Source organism: Tachypleus tridentatus, chromosome 10 (genome assembly GCF_004210375.1).
Source record: "Tachypleus tridentatus isolate NWPU-2018 chromosome 10, ASM421037v1, whole genome shotgun sequence".
NCBI classification, from domain to species: Eukaryota; Metazoa; Arthropoda; class Merostomata; order Xiphosura; family Limulidae; genus Tachypleus; species Tachypleus tridentatus.
Window position 1 is genome coordinate 55,435,675 of NC_134834.1, and position 18,295 is coordinate 55,453,969.

Consider the following 18,295-nt stretch of genomic DNA (forward strand, 5'->3'; position numbering starts at 1 on the left):
CTAATTTAAAATAATTTATTGTTTGCAATAATCACTTAGTGCTATAGTATATTGTATGAATACACCTTCAAGCATATATGTATTTTTTGTTTGCATTTTTCATTATTTATAATGCATTCAAAAGTGTATAAATTAAATGAAATAAAATGCAAAACAGAAAATGTTCTTTGAATCAGAAGATTATGTGTATTGTGTGCGTACGTGTATTTTCTTATAGCAAATCCACTTTGGGTTACCTGCTGTGTCCACCACAGAAGATTATGAAGTAATATAATTACCTTCATGTTATCAAATAATAATACACTATGAGATTTCTGGGAACTAGGCTGATGCATAATCTATATTTATAAGGTCAAATTCCTTTTTAGTCAATGAGTTTGTTTAACAAACTGGTCAAAACATTTGTTTTTTAAGTTTTATAAATTTGAAGAACATGGATTGCTATGCATGACACCAAAGTAGATTATTATAATATGTGTATATTATGTTTTTTTTCTTTCTTTACTGATTTTACTGTGCACGACATTCAGTTAATTTTAAATCAATTACATACATTTTAAAATACCTTTTCATATTAAATAGGATTTTAAAAAATTACTTCAGCAGAATATGAGCAAGAATATTGGCTATTGATTCAGAATGCAAATAATATATTATTTACACAGTGCATTGAACAAGGAGGACACGCGTTATTTGAATATGTTTATAGGTAAGTAAACAGTTGTATAAAATTAGATACAGGGTGTTACTGCATGGGAAAACTTGTTTCAGAATATAGGGCAAATCAGTTGATAGATGAGGTTTGTTGTTGCTGAAATATACATACAATCTGTATTTTATATTTTTGTAGGTTTGAGATAATTACAAATGTCTATGAGTTACATGGTCTGTTCTTCATTCAGAGCATTTCATCCTAAATTTGGTATCAGTTACTCAAGTGTTTATACATACTAGACAATAGAAAGTGTGAAAGTTGAATAAGCCTTGAGAAGGTGAGACAACATTACTGTTCTGTTTATTATTCTATAGTTTATTCATTCATAAGTATTAAAATATAAAGTTTAATAGTATTATTATCTTAAAATATCAACACACCATAATGGCTATAGCTTATAAAATTATTTCATGTTTAAAAATTGTTGTCTACATTGCATATTAACAATTTTGAATATTAAATAATGAAAAATATAAAAATAGAAGTTAAATTCTGTACACTGTTTCAGCATTCTGAACAGGAAAGAGTTAAACTTGAATAAAGAGCATTTATGCATAACCCCAGTGTAATTACTGTGATGCTGCCATCAATAAAACCATTCTTTAATATTTTTTCCTTTATTTATTGATAGCAGAATTTGGGTATTAATTCTATATGTTGTGATAGAGATCAGTTTTAATTTTAACCAGTTCCCAGACAACATACAATACTGTTCTTAATAATATACAGACAATAAACAGTTACATAAAAAGATTAATACTTTGTATATACAGTTCTTGAAAAATTCTAAAATAAAGATTACAAGTGAATTACAATTGTTTTTATTTATTTTGCAAGGTTAAACTGTTTTCAGCTGAAAGCAGGTCAAGTATTAGTAAAGATGTTTGATTCAGTATTAACACAGTTTGAAAATAGCCTTAGAGGACTTATTCCTTTATTTACATACATGGTAAGCACAGTATGTTTGATTATTAATACTTAGTGTGTGTCTGTTTCATAAATATTTTTCCTTAAATAAATCAGTAAGTGGTGCAGAAGATGAGACTCAGTTACTCACCAGGCTAATATTTTTATTAATGTATAACTGAATAGAATAATAGAACAACTGATAGTAATTTGTGCAGCATTAGTTAGGTGCTTATTAACATGTTAATTGCAGTATTGGAAAATTTCTTGAAGCATGCACATTTTTATCAATACTTGCACCTTTCTTTTAATGTCTTACTGTTATGAATGTGTTGTGGTAAGTTGTTTTTTTTTAAATTAATCATTCTCATCTGTTTACATAGTGTAATTTGTTTGTTTTTAACCAGCTTATGAATATTTTTTTATTGTGAATATATTGTTAAGTGCAACTGATGTAAGACATGATTTATGTAATTGATACTTGCAACTGGTGAAACTGTAATTATGTAATTTAGGAAAAACAAGACAATTGTACATTTCAGAAGTACATCATTCATTCATGATGTTTTTCCAGTGAAGTTGTGCTTTTACTGGCAAAACCATGGCTGTGAATAAATGATATATTTGTGAAACACAGTTATCTTGTTTTACTTCAATTTTATTGTTAATTTATGTTTTAAGTTGCCTTAAAATTTAACTTAAATAAAGATTCAGTTTCCTAAAATAATTGGTATTAATATTCAGTATTGAATTATTTAGAACAGATATTTGGAAAGTAGACTAGTTACTAATTTGAGGAGTGAGCTGTGTTGTGCATTTTACTTCTGTAGTTGTTGATAGCCACATAAATAGAGCAACTGGTGAGTAAAATATTTCTGCTTTGAAGATTTATTCTATTATTGTTCATTTCAGTGAATTCAATGTTTTAAATGCTTAACTTGTAAAAGAAAGTGAGTACTTATTAGTGATTAAAATGTCTAAGGTAAGTGCAGTTTTTAATCTTCTGAAATTATGGGCAAAGAACTATTTGAATTATTTCTGGAACATTTATGGGAATTATATCTCTATCTCAAGTACTGCAAAGTAAGCAGAGAGTTATGTGAAATAAGCTTTTTATTTTATGATTTTTTTAGAAATCTAAAGTATAATCATGTAATTTGGATTAAAATTTGTTTTTTTCCAATTCACCTTCATTCAACACTAGTACACTAATTATTTTGTACATTATGTGATTGCCAACAGTAGTCGTAGTTAGCTATGTGTTTTGTATGGGATAAATTTTTTTGGGACTCCTTTGGCTCCTTTCAACACAAATGTAGTATGGTTATATATACAGTAGAATACTAATACATGTTTGGTTATATACATACTGATTAAACTAAAAAAATATATTAATTATGTTGTGAACCTTATTTGGATACATGAAAAATAAAACAGTGATGAAATCTTTTAAATATTTTTAAAGCCAGCAGCCATTGACTTCTCTGTTAGTTGGCATCAACTTTACTTTTGTCAGTACAATCAAAACATGAGAAAAATAGAGTTGATGCCAAATGACAGAGAAGTCGGTGGAAAATCAGATGGCTTGTAAAGTGCATTTCCTTGATGACCAATGAATAAAAGTCCTTTTCCATGCAACTTTCATTCTGCCTGTGTAGTTTGCTGCATCATAAACCACGTAGTTTTAAAGCTTCATTGTCATTATCACAAGAATTATTCAAAGCTAAATTTCAAATTGTATGTCACGCAATGCAGTGTACGTAAATAACAAATGGCTACTTCTCCAGCAGTTTATCTTTAACATATTTGCACTGCTGTTGTATATTTGACCATGTAGTTTTGTCAGCATTAGCCCATTCTTTTTCATACACATCACAGTCTGGTCCACAAGGCTTTCAGTGTGCTGATCTGATGAAAGCCTAGAAAACATTGATTAATGTAAATTTTTGTTGATATTCTTTTTTCACCATTCTGAAATATCCTTTAGCAGATGACCTAGTTGATCTGTTATGACACTGAAGAAGGAGCATCTTTGAATTTCTGTAACAGTGTTAGTACTTGAATAGATAGCATTTGAATAATCTCATCGTGGTTTCTGTGATGCAAATACTTAACAGGTTGACAATAAACATTGTTGAGAAAACGAGAGTAATGTAGATAATGATATTTTACTTTGGTCTCTTAGGGTGACAAGGGCCACTTCTGACAACAAAATAATTTTTGATTTGATGTCAACATCTCTTTGAAAAATTTGTATTGTCAGTGTCAGTTAGAGATGCTGTAGTTACATCCCAAACTTCTAGTTCTTCTGGAGTACTCTGAATACCATAAGTAGAAGATTGTTTTACACTTTCATTTCACAGTTCTGTATTTTTTACTTAGTTGCACCACTGCTGGAAACCTCAATTTCTGTGTCCATATCTTCACTTTCAGGTTTTCCTACATTTCTTGGAAAACATCATTATCTTTGGCAATTTCATTACTATGTTCTGAATCTGTGCTCTTTTATATATATATACACTTTGTATCACCACTAACAAAAATCTTCTCTACTTTATCAGATATTATGCTTCAACTGGAAAATAATAGTAAGTTAGTTGTATGCAGTAAATATCAATTCATTACAAAATATTTAAAAATTAAATAAAATGGAGCAAAGAGGAAATCTTGTAATAAGTGGATCAAGTGCCAGGACAGAGCAGGCTCAAAGGATGAGAAAAATAGTTACCATTTATTGACATGACTGTCTTGAATGTCTTGCTGTTCTCATTTTGTCAGTAGACCTTTTAAAGTTATTGAATTAGGGTTTGGTGGGTCTCTGTGCCCTGAACAGCCTGCATATCCTATATGGCCATCACCTTATGATTACTTAAATTTGAAAATGATTTTGTTTGTAAGTAATTAGTTTGAATAGTATAAGAGTTGTTTCTGTAGGTGGTGTTTTTTTTTTTGTAATATTTTTTAATAACATTGGGTTTTCAGGAGAATTATATGAAGCTCCGTTGTCTGCTTTTACAGTACCTCCTCCAATTATGTCAAGTGTAATCAATAGACTTTATTATTTAAAGAAAGGTAGGTTTTATGTGTCAGTTTGACAGTCACTGGTGGCTTACAGCATACTTATTAAAACATAAAATTGGTAGTTTGTTTGCCTGTTTGCTTCCACTTAAACTTATTATGACTGGTGAGCTTCTTTCAGGCATCAGATACACACTTGCAAATCAAACTTTAAAATGTAAGTAAAAATAGTAATTATAACTATTTCAAGAATACTTTAAAAAAACATTATAATTTATATTTGTCATTTTGTAATATTTTTAGTATAATTTGTAAATAAGTGAAACAGCTCATAAATTTACATTACTGTGTTTGTCAAAGGAGTCTTGCATATAAATAACACTTATCAGTTTGTAGTATTTTCTGCCAACCCCAAAGTATGGGTTTATAGTTACTAAAAAAAAGACTATGTAAAAATTAAATTAAAAAGTGGATTAGGATTTTCCTTTTCTTTTTCAGATTTTATTAGTATCACTGCTCACTCACACTTTTATAATCTTACAGTATGTGATATGAACTACTAATGATGCTGATCTTTGCAAACTGTTACAAAGAAAGTCAAATTACTACTGTATAGAACATATAAAATATTTGTCAGTGTAGAATAAATAAATTTGCATGAAGATTAACTTGTGCTTTTCTGTGAAAGTGATGAGGCGTAGCACCTTTTAAGGATGAACAGTGGAATCTGATGGGACTGTTAGAAGACTTATCAATAAACTGTAGGTCTTGGAATTTTTTTATAGTTTCTTTAAATTTTCATTCCTGGTAGTATTTTCATGTTATATTTGATTAAAAGCTTTGAAATATTCTTGTATAATGTAACCTTAGATAAGCTTAACTTGCTTTAGTGAGTGTCATGGGTAAAAACAAAATATTCAAGTAACTTTAATCCTTATTTATTGAATATAATTGTTAAATTTATCATATTCAAACAATGCACATATTAAAAATTAGTGTAAGGTTATGTAGTTGTACTTTTAACAGTTTTATAGATTTAAGTGATGCATATTGCAATTGGTCAAAAACTGATTGCCAAAAGAAATGTTAATGTTGGTGTTTATATGTAAAATTAAATTTTCATAATTGACATTAAAAAAATTTAATGTAATTGTTTTTAATAATTCTTCAAATTTTATAATTTTCATGACATAAAATGTGTTGGAAAACTAAATCAAATTATATTAATTGTTTGAAGTTGAAACTAGATACTATTAGTGAGTTTGTTCTAAGTTCATTATATGCTTTCCCTGAGAAGGAAAATATCAAAGGACATAAGTGACACTCGTCTGAAATTTAGAATTGTAAGATGGTGGTTATTTATTTCGTGTATGTTTTCCACATTTCAGTATTATATGAATAAAGAATTGAAGATTGTTGTAAAGAAAGCACAAAGTGCCAATGAACCACCTACTTTTTCTGGGTAACCTGTAGGCAAAAAATATAGCATTTTGTAGTGATATGAAAAAGACAAATAGTAGTTTAGTAGTAACCTTAGCCTAACATGGATTCAAATAATTATGCAGAAAACTTAGTTGATAATCTTGTTGCAGTTTGTGTTACACATTATTTAATAAAGAATAGTATTTTTAGTTGTTACAGGAAAATTACTTCCATTTGGACTAGTAACGAAACAGGCTCAGTATATTCACAAACATATCTTTACAGGCTCATTATAACATGCAAGAGTTCATCTTCACATTTGTACACGTTAAGTATTTGTACTACAACTTTTAATACAGCATGTGTATCTTCACAAAATTTGTTAGATGTTTAATAAATATTACAAGTATTTAGTACACAGAAATCAGATTTTTTAATAAAATTTTTTTATTAAAAATTTGTTTGAAAATATTCTGTTTCATTACTAGTCTGAGTGCAAACTGATTTCATGTTATGATTAAAAAAGTGTTATTCATCCCAAAAATCTCAAATATTATTTGCACAGTCTGTGAAACCTCCTAAATACATTTCAATCATTTGTTTTCAATGAGATTTTGTTTTGTTATTTTCTGTACTCTAACTGTGCATGGTTTGTCAATTGACCAACCTTGTAACCATCATAAACAAATTAGGAAATAAATATAAATTATGCTTTATTTGTGCTAAAATGACTACATATTATAATGTGAAAATACAAATGTTTAGTCTAAGTAGATTAAGTCTCATAATGCTATATATTTATTTGTTATTATATTGACCTTCCAGTCATACCTAACTAATATTACAGATCTTGCATTGATGTGGTGCACATGCATCCCTTTTAGGTATCCAATAATATAAAACTGACCTATAAAGTTTTCCCTGTCTTGACTGTGTTTTACTAGACTAGTATTTTGTATTATACAAGTTACATTTCAGAACAATAAATCAAGAAGAAAAGCAAACAATTCTCTTCTTGCTACAACCTTTATACTTGGTTGCTGCTGGACACAGGTAGCTAAGCATTTTAAAATATTGCATGTGGAAGATATCAAAGTAACTTTTTTAAGGTTATATATACAGTTGAATAACCAAAAGGAATCATAAATAACTACACTGACACAATAAATTCCAATACAATTTACTTAGCTTAGCTTCTAAGAGATATTCAGATTTTTAAAAAAAGTATGAAACTTTGAGCAGACTATCGACACAACCTATCTTCATGAAATATTGGTTCAAAAGAAAGTGGTAACCATTTCACAGATGAAAATAGCTGATCAAACCACAAAGGGGACATTTTAAGCTGTTTATTGGTTATTCACATATCACATACTGTAATAAGAGTACACAAGGAATTGTTAAAGAAATGGAAGGAGGTGAACAGGGCCACATGTGTTTGATTCAGTACATAAATCATATTTGAGCAAGATAAATAGATATGCAGTTCTTATTTTATATTCTAGCTTATCAATATTAGTAATTTTTGTTCCTAATTTGTATGAAACTGTATACTTGGTATTTTGAAATCACAAACGTCTAATTTTAAACAGCGCTGTATTCAACATACCATGTGACTCACTAAAATCTATATTTATATGTTTTCATTTAATATTTACTTTTAAATTAAAAAATTAACTCTTGTATAATATTAAAGTTTGAATTATAATCTACAATTTGATTATAAACTTATTATTTTATGAATAATAATTCAAACAATTTTGAATGCAAGTCAACAAACATAATGGCATGGAATTTGACCCATGATCCATTGCAAAAGGGTTAATATGTATCAATAAAATTGGTATCAAAACACAGTTTATATTTCAAACTTTAATATTGTGTTTTGCTTTCTTAACATTAAAGTATATATATATAAAAGAACAACTAATTATTGATATGTGTGCTACATAGTGCTTCCTCATGTCTTAACTGTGTTTTACTAGACTAAATATTTAGACTGGCAAGCTGTAATATAAACTTAGAACCTCCCATCACTGTTATTTGCTAAGAAATCAATGTAAGTAGCAAATCAACTGGAACAGTGCCTCCTCCTACTCCATTCTTTCTGTGCCTCTTGTTTAGTTCAACCTACTTTTATTAAGGGTGTTTTTATAACCAATAGAGAGGAAAAATTGTACTTCACATGATTCCAACGGCGGTTTGTAAATATCTTAAAAAGAGAAAATAATTTTGAAAAGACTGTTGAATAGTGATGACCAAAATGTTTTTTCAAAAAATATTTTTTTAACACACAATTTTATTTGTAAACCATAACTAGTTAAAAATGTTTTTGGTATACTAACAGAGTAGTTTAATATTTTTTTCTTTCTAAAATTTGTTTGAAGCCTACACAAAATTATATTCCTTTATTGTCTCCTCAAAAAGTAAGGCTTATCAATAATGGCACACGTAAGCAAAATATATTCCTGTCACTGTGATTTCCTGTAAATACTAGAAATCATTGTTTTCTACCTAACTTTCATTTATTGTTCTATATCTTAAGAAAAATAACTAAAATTTAAGCATTTGTGAGTAAATATGTAGATATATATATTTGAAATATGAATATAGCTTCCAAAATATTGATATTACAGTTAGTTTTGTACTTTATAGGGCTGTGTAGTTACGATGCTTGAGCTTGCATTTTTCTAACTTTCTAAATCAAAATAAAGTAAAAGCAAATGATGCAACATTTAAAACATATATTTATTCCTAACATTTAAAAATGTACAATAAAAGAAAGCAATGAAGAGTTATACAACCTTATCAATATAAATGTTTGCAAATATTTACTATGTTCATGCAAAAACTGAAACAAATGTACAGTTATACAAAGTTTGTATGCAGTTGTTCAAGAATGTAAACACTTTCAGAAAACATATATAAAGTTGTGTACAGAAATTATAAATGTATGCAAATTTATATATTTATTTCATTATATGTATTTACATTTTAGAAAATACACATAAGAGATGTTATAAACAACATAAAAATACAAAATATGTAAGCTATAAAAACTGATATACATAATTGTATTATAATGCCTGTGAATGAAGAATTTTCAGAAAATGTATATTAAACTTTGCCCAGAAAAAACTTGGAAAATGAAAGGAAGTTTCATACTTACAAATATATTAATAATAAAAGAAAATTTTACAAAAATCATTCTTGAAAAGAAACACTTGTACCTTCAAGTATAGTAAAAATATTAACATTCTACTGTCTAAAGTATGTTAATTTTTAAAGAAAAAAAAACTGTTAGAGGAAAAGAATGAACTGTATTTGTCAAAGAAAAAGAGCAGACACTTTTACTTAGTACTTAAACAATACTTTAGTGAAACTTTCATAAACAAATTTATTTTTATTTTATGTCATTATACCATGCAAAATAAATCAGCTATGACAATTCAGCAGTTTTGGGTATGTATAAAGTGAAAACTTAACTTCTTTGAAGAGTATCACACAAGTGATACTCTGAAAAGTGTTTCGTACAAATAAATACCTCACAGAACTCTATACACTTTGTGAGTATCCTGTGTTCTGTAAGACACAGTCTGCATCTTTTCTTTTTACCATGTTTGATAAGTATTGGATAATGCCTGTCAAGAATAAGTCTCAGAGGAGAGTCCCGTGCAGATGTTGTAAATGTAATACCATAAGGACCAGGTCTGCCCTGAAGTAGAGGCTCAACAAGTGACCATTTCCATCCTGAAGGACTTCTGTGATAATTCTGGAAAATTGGTCTTTGTCTTGTAGAGAATTAAAGTATTAATTGTAGTCAAATCTAAAAGCCAGAAAAACAGTTTTTATTACCATTTTATTGACCTTCTTCCAGTTTAACAGTAACTGAGGAGCTGATCATTGATGTTCACTCCTCCCATAAACTTGCCAACAATTGGCAGAGGTTTTGTAACCTCAGCATCTCTTCCTTTTCTTCTTATAGTTGTCATGGTATTGGAGTGTAAAACAAAAAGGGTGTAGATGTCTCGTTTGTCTATCCAATTTACTGCTGTTACACTTTCACACCTGAAAAACTGTGATTCCCCTCCCTATATGGTTGTTGCAACCAGTTCCTGTGCAAAATGCAGTCTGTCCTTCATACTTGTCCCACAAGCGTAAGTTCCAATAGTCAACAAATTAACAAGTAAATTAGGTGTAGCATGGAAGTTGTTCATGAAAAAAGTGTCCAAATCCATTGAATTTTTCCATCAGATCCATGACTATTATCTGCTGAACCTCTGGCTGGCATTTGTCTCTCCTTTCCAATATAGATCCTGAACTTTAAACAGTATCAACTTATCGCATCTGCCAAGACCCAAAATTTGATACCCCACTTGACTCTGTTTCTTTGGTAAGTATTGGAGGAAACCAAATCTACATTTTGTACCTAACATTTGCTCATTTGTAAACAGTTCCTTGTTAAGAGAATAGTGAAAACAAAATAATTCATAGGAAGATCTATTGTAGGTCTAATCTTAAAAAGTTTATCATGGTATGGTCAGAGTTGGTCCTAGGAAGAGTATTAGAGTTGCTATTGAAATGTAAATATTTATGTATGGCTATAAATCCTGTTTCTAGAAAAGATACCAGTAAACCATAAACTATGAAAGGGAAGATATGCAGACCATTAGTCAGAAATCGAAGGATGATGCTTAAGGCCCATAACTGTAACTCAGCTAAAGTAAGCAAAGACGTCCTCAACAGTAAGATCTTTTAACATTACAGTTTTTACTTTTGATGTGGTTCTATTTTGGTTTACTTGTGTTTTATGAGCATATCTGTTTGTTTCATATACTATTATGTGGAGAGCTTCCACTGTCAAAAGCAGTTTGAAAATATCAATCACTTTATTCAAAGAAGTGATGTGTCAGGAGATAGGTTCACCTCTATTGAATGGAGGTATCTGTTTTTTATGTTTTTTTGTTATTCTTGCCACTTTCCAGGAGTTACTATATAAAAGAGGATTCTCTTTTGTGGAAGGGTCAGTGCTCACTGGAACTTTATCCCTTCTTGTACTTCTTTTAGCTCTGTCTCTTCCCTGTGGTGGTGGTCTTCATGATAGTTCTGATGTACTTGGCCATGAGGAGTCCAGAACATCTTCATTCAAAATAGTTTTACCTGCTACATATTGATCTGACCATAAGACAGAGTCAAGAAGAGCTGGATCAACATTTCATGGTCATTTTGGTTTGTAAACAGATTAAATCAGAGGAACTGGATCTTGAAGTACCCAAAGCTTCAATTTCATTGCCTCTGACTGAATCTTTTTCTGATTAAAAAAAACCCAACAAAAACCAAGGAGAACTGAATCTCTTTCTCAGAAAGATATTTCTTCATTTTCAGTTCCTACACTTTTTGTTTTCTGTGGTAATTTTTTTTCCTTCCTACTTACTAGATTTAATTTCTTGACTATCAGTTTAAAATTATTAATAACGTTTTTGCTTTAAATCTATTTAAATTTGTTTTTTATATAACATCTTATTCAGGAATGTTTTTTAGAAGCATTATGGACTAATGATTTGAATAACTGCTTTAAACATTTATTAAAGTAACCACTTCAGGAAGTCATAAAATAGTAATATGTATCGGGTATGTAAACACATAATGTTGTTCATGAAGACATCAGCATCTAGTAATAAAAATGAATGTACATGTTACGTCAGCATTTAGTTTTATATGTATCAGATATGTCACATGTAGTGCTATTCATGAAGACGCCAGCATCCAGAAGTACAATCCTCTTGCCAAGGGCAGGTTAAAGGGCACATCTCACTTTTTTCAATTACATCACAATTTAGTACAACTACTTCATTGTTATGGCCGTCAAAATGTTAATAAAAATTAAATACTAATATTATCATAAGTTTTTAATTTTTTAAGGAAATGTTTAAAAACATCCTCAGTCTCTTCTAGTGTGATAATTGTACATTTGCTCTCTTGGTATTTTCCCTCTTCTCTAATTTATTTTAACACATTTCTAAGGGGTAAGGAATTTATTGTAAATTACTTATTATAATATAGTTATTACTCAGGCAAAGCATAATTTTTGTAGCCTTCAACTTTATTTGTTTACTGACCCACAAACTAGAAAATCAGACTCATGTCCACCCCAACCTGTCACATCCTTTCCTTCATAAATTGCCAGTAGTTCTTGCTGATATTAAATACTATATTATTTATAACCAATAGAAAAAATTCAGAAGTATTAATTTATGAAATTTATTATATTACATTATTTTCTTTAGAGAGATTTGTCTATTTTGCTTCCACTTCAAACTTTATCCCTGTGGAAAACACATTGATAAGTTTAGCTGAATTTTTAATGGCTGTTATCCCATGGTTAGAAAGCCAGAGAAGTAATTGTGGTTATAAGAAATTGTCGGATTTTTGTTTTGTTTTTTACCTGAACAAACAAAATATGTGATTTATTTTACAGGGGAAGTAAAAGATGTTCAGGAAACAGTGAGGTTCTAAATAAGTACTTAAGATTAACATAAATATTCCTTTTTAAAAACTGTTGTCTATAGCTGCACAAAATACTTTAGAGCTATTATGTATAAAATAATTAGATGGCTTATTGTTAAGATTTAGTGTTTCCACTAACAGTACACCTGCTATTTGTTTAGTATTAATATAATAATAAAGCTTAAAATGAAATGAACTGTTGTCTACTTTATTCAATGTATTTGAATATCATTTTTTTTGTTGATAAACTCAAAATATTGCAAAGTAATTGATCTTAAACATAAACTGAATTTTGTTACTTTTTATTGAGTATTACATAACTTTTATGGATTATTATATCATAAATGAACTATTTCTGTAGGTCTTGAGCTACAGTTTCTGAGCTTCCTTGTATAACTCTGATGACATATATTGATAATTTTAGTGTAAAAAAGCTTGTATAAAACTGCTTGTGTTGATAAACTCTAAAAGATGAAAGAAGAGTGATATTAACTTGCTGTATCAAATTATTAATTTTTTCATTGAAAATGTTTGATATAAGTACATTTGTTTTTCTATTTTGATGGTGTAATTTGATGTAAAACTTCATTTTTCATTAATTAGTAAGATTTAAATTTTTACAGAACAGTTTCATGTAGTCTTTTGCCAAATCTCAGTAAGTCCTGACACTACCAAAGTAATAAAAAGAAATCATTAAGATACATAACGATTTCAGTGTTAAGTTTTTTTGTTTCAGTCACCTTGGCCCACAGTGAACACTCAATTCATTAAGTTGAATTAAGTCTAAGTTGAATTAAGCAGGACTGTGAAAGAAAGTTAGTGAAGAAACAGAGTTGGTTTTGTAGTTAAAAGTTTGACCTGTTCAGCAGTGTTCATTTTGTTTACAAGGGTGTTGAAGGAAGTATTTGGTGATAAACTGATTTTAAATTTGGTCAACAATGAAAATGAGAAGACAAAGGTAACTAGATATGACCAAGAAGAGATAAAAAACCAATAAGTATGATAAAAGCAGACAAAAGAATTAATTACTTTCTGAACAAATTAGTAATGCATGTAGTAACAATAACAACTTGCACAGTATTTTGTTGGTTAAAGGAAATATTTTTAAGCCAAAAAGTCTTTATGGGTTAGTCTAATAAAAAAAAAACAACCTTAGGTAAGAAAAAGGATTTAGCATGTAACTTAAAGGAAACTAATTAACTAACTAACTAATGAATGAATATTTGCTGCAAAATTCCTATCAGTAATATAAGTGTAGCTACCAGTTTGTCAGTCAGTTTTGATCATATTCTTTTTAAAGTGCATAGCATACACAATTCTCTTTTAGCTGCAGCTTTTCTTCACATCTAAGGTATTTTTGATTAGGTATCATGACTTTTTCTCAGTACACAACAATAAAATATAACAAATAAGATAGTGACAATCAATGGCAATTAACATTAATCTTAGAATAGCAGCCTTGTTATTTGAAACAAACCTTTACTTTACAGAAATACCCATATGATTACTTTGAAAAACTTGAACTAGAAACTTCTAATTAGTTTGTTTGGTCTAATCAGTACTTATGTGTTTGCATATCTATTTACTTTGTAAATTTGCTGCTAAAATCAGCAGCATTTAGTTGGAATGACAAAAAAACTAAAAATGGTCTACTTTTAATCTTAGGTGAAGCTTTAGGGAAAAATGTTAAACTGATTACTCACTTTACTTTATGCGTAGGTGTGAGCAAAACGTTTTGTTAAATTTGAGCAGTATTTGTTGAATAACTTTGCACATGTAGACTATATTTAAACCAAATGAAACTTCTAATTGTAGATTGTAAAGACCTGCCACTGTACCAAATTTGAAAAAAATCCATATCAATTATGTTTTTCTATCGAATAAAATTTCCATACTTTTAGTGAGAAGAAAAAAAAGGAAGAAACTCAATCAAAATTGAAAATTTTATATCGCATATATTTCTTAATGGAGACTTACTTCAATACAACAAGCCCACTGTCTGAAGGAACTGTAATCCAGTGACTGTTTGAATTTCTGGTCAAATAATGTGCAGCAGAAACACAAAAACTTATGCACTGATTAATGAGTAATTCATTCTGCATCCAGAGATTGTTTCATCCATCCATGTCAAATTTCACAAGTTACTGTAAATAAAATATATTTTGCAATTTCTCAGAGAAAAAGAGAATCTTATTGTTAAAAAAGGTAATTATATTCATTATTGTTTGTTTTTTATATATTTTAAAAACAAAGTCAACAGATTTTGAGTTGTGTTTTTCTTGCTACAAGAATGTTTAGCTCTGATGTTTTTACTTGCATTTTATATTTATTACAGTAATAGTTTTGTTATACTCTAGATTTTCGAGAAGATCAATCTGGAAAAATGTTGTCCAAGCTGTGGATTTCTGTTGCTAAATGACTTAATGAAATAGAGCAGGTTAATTGCACTTTTTAAGAATTATTTTCATATTCTACTGCATAACATGTTGTTGCAAATGCAATTTATGGATCCATTTTGAAGAAGAGAACCTTTACTGTTTTCCATGAAAGCAGAAAAAAAAAAAAAAAAAACATTTGGGACAGTATTTCACTCTGGAATTGCACTTCAAGCCAATTGTAATAATGCGCCCATCTGCAAAGCAAAGACTACGTATACAAAAGAGAACTTTCTAGCTCTAAAATCAATTGTAATGAAACTGAAAGCATCAGTTGGTATCATTTGTAAGATAAGATTTGAAAATGATGAAGGTTCACAAGCTAAAAGTTTGTAAGCATCTAGCCACATTTGAAGATCAAAGGCTGTTTCCGTGAGAAAGATGGTTGAAGAGCCTAGAATCACTTCAATCCTATTCAACTACTTACATGCCACTGTCTTTACTAGTGCAGCTCTGGTAGATTTTTGTGCTTTTGATGTACTTAAAGACAATCTTTAAATGCAATGTCCACTGACAGTGGAGGAGCCTGTTGAAAGATGGTTAAATTATTGGTCAAAAATTGCCCTCACTGTCTGTCCTTTACAGAATTTTCTTCAGCAAAAATTTCAGTGTTAGACAGAAGTGTATAATCATGAACATCAAAAAAGAGAGACTGATGATGGGAAGAAGTAGTTCAAAGGTCAGCATGAGATCTAGAACATCATTTTTATAAAGTGAAATTAATCATTGTTATTTTTCTCAAACATTTTTTATGCATAATAGAACTTTAATACCAAAGATCAATATGATTTTTTCAATAATTACAAATTATTTTAATTTGACTAAAATGAATAATGATTTTCCCAGGCATGTAAAGTAATATTCTATAAAAATATAACTTATTTTTTGCAATTCAACTTCCTTATTGAAGCACACTTCTGGCCACAACTGCTTTGAAGTACTTGTGTAGAAAAACCTAGTGAAATACATATATATGCATGAAACAAATAGGGTTATGAGATAGCATGAACCAAGTTAAAAAATTTATATAGGTATATATTCTACGAATGCATATAATAAGCAATTTTTAAATAAAACAATTGTAATAATAATTATTGGAATAATATTTTTGAAGTGGAGCTTTTATGACATGTATTTCAGAAAACACAAGTTTACACTTTCATCATTACCATTATCTTTACTATACAGATAGTATTGTTTCCGACTAGTCACATACAGAAGTACAGACCAAAACAAACGTAACTATAGTTCATTGTTTCTAGTAAACTGCTCAGTTTTGCCTTCATCATGTACTACAGCCACTAACTATTGTGGAATGTAATATCACCCAGTAATCTTAAACCTTTGTCACAACAGCATCATTCAGGTAAGGAATAGTTACTTGGCTATAGTAATATACTAAAATAAATATATTGGAAAGTTGCAGAACTTAGTAAATTTTCTTTAACTGATAGATGCCTTTGACACAGTTTGAAGCTATTCATGAGGAAATGCCAAGTAATGCAATATATATGTAAACTGTTGTTAGGGTGTACTTATTGATCCAAACTGATGTTAGTAACATTCAGTAGTTAACATAATGTAGATGCTGCCTAATATAATATCCATAAACTAATGGAATGCACTCATCATAATTGCTTATGCATGTTGACAGATACTTCCCTTGTACGAGGGCTGTTCAAAAAATACGCGGACTGACGTCATAAAACAAAATATACTTCATTTAGAAGTTACAGGTCTGGGACCCCTTCAAAGTACTCTCCTCCCCAACGCACACACTTATCCCAACGGTGTTTCCACTTGTTGAAACAGGCCTGGTACGCTTCTTTTGTAATGTCCTACAGCTCCTTCGTCGCATTTGCCTTAATCTCTGGAATCGTCTCAAATCTTCTTCCTTTCAAGAGTCTTTTGAGTTTGGGGAGCAATAAAAAATCGCAAGAAGCAAGGTCAGGTGAGTAGGGGGGTGGGGAAGAACAGTGATCGAGTGTTTGGCCAAAAACTCACGAGATCTGAGGCACAAATTTCGCAGCAACGCGGTGCATCTTCAATTTTTTGGTCAAAATCTCGTAACAAGATCCAACTGATATCCCACACTCTTCAGCAAGCTCCCTGACAGTCAGGCGTTGATTTGCCCGCACCAGGGTGTTGATTTTGTCGACGTGTGGGTCGTCAGTTGACGTGGAAGGACGTCCAGGACGCTCATCATCTTCAATGGACTGTCGACCATCCTTAAAACGTTCATGCCACTTGAAACATGCCGTACGCTTCCTAGCAACATCACCGTAAGCCGTGTTAAGCATAGCAAAAGTTTTAGTCGCAGATTTTCCAAGTTTAACACAAATTTCACAGCAAGTCGTTGCTCCTTCAGGTCATTCATTTCATTCTGAAATCCGCCAAACGAAAAAATCGCACTTCACTTAAAACCGCGTTGCTAATACACAAATGAAGATATCTGCAATCGAGAAATGGCGTCGTAATCAGCTGATCTGTGCAAACCTAGCGACATCAAGCGGATTCCCCTGGAACCAACTGGAGCCGCGCAATTCAAATAGTCCGCGTATTTTTTGAACAGACCTCGTATGCTATATGGTTTGCCCACTAGTACTGATCCCCAATTATTTTTTGCCAAGGGTTGCTCAATATAACATCTAGAAAGTTAAGGGTAAGGAAGAACATAATGGAACAGCTTTGTTTAATTACCATGAATAATTATAATTTGTCTTCCCCATGCACAAAACTGTTTGTTTGTGTTGTTAATGAAGCAATTTGAATTTTGTAAAATAAAGTATTTCTGCAGGCGAAAAATCATTTTCAAGGACTGTAGTAGCCCATAACCCTGTAGTATATAAAGGAAATTTGGAGCATAGATAAATGTTTTGTACTTTCCAAGTATTGCAGTAAGTAAGTAAGATTAACCTCAAAATGTAAGTGCTGGTTGTGGTAAGTTGAAGAGTTTTAGTTATTTTGGTACATGTGATATAAAAGGTAACCTTATACATCATAAGTATATGAAAAACAGTGGATACATGTTGATACTGCTTTTTATTGCTTACTCTTTTAAATTGGTTTATTATGAAATTACATTGCTAAACATAACGTGCACGATCTCATTCAAAAGAATTAAGTGAAGTAAAGGAATGAGGACATCTGTTTAATACATTGTTGGTTATGCCCTATAGAATAAAACACTTGGCCAAGTTTACTTCAGAAATCTGTGACACAAAACATAAACGTGATACCTATTTAAAAGCAAATTATGGAAGTTTTATTGTGGTTGAATGACACTCTTATT

The 18,295-nt window shown here is 30.0% G+C and overlaps 1 long non-coding RNA gene across 5 annotated transcripts; it reads left to right on the top strand.

The window, feature by feature from the left end:
- Window positions 1-721: 721 nt before the first annotated feature.
- On the top strand, window positions 722-16,902 carry LOC143229325 (uncharacterized). 5 transcript variants are annotated; one of them, XR_013015791.1, is made up of 7 exons: window positions 722-992; window positions 1,553-1,664; window positions 2,381-2,481; window positions 5,138-5,400; window positions 13,305-13,526; window positions 14,470-14,773; window positions 14,926-16,902. It is a non-coding gene; the product is annotated as an uncharacterized LOC143229325 (long non-coding RNA). The 5 variants fall into 5 exon arrangements; XR_013015792.1 differs by having other exon boundaries at window positions 5,328-5,400; window positions 14,926-16,901; XR_013015795.1 differs by lacking the exon at window positions 14,470-14,773.
- The last annotated feature ends 1,393 nt before the right edge of the window (window positions 16,903-18,295 follow it).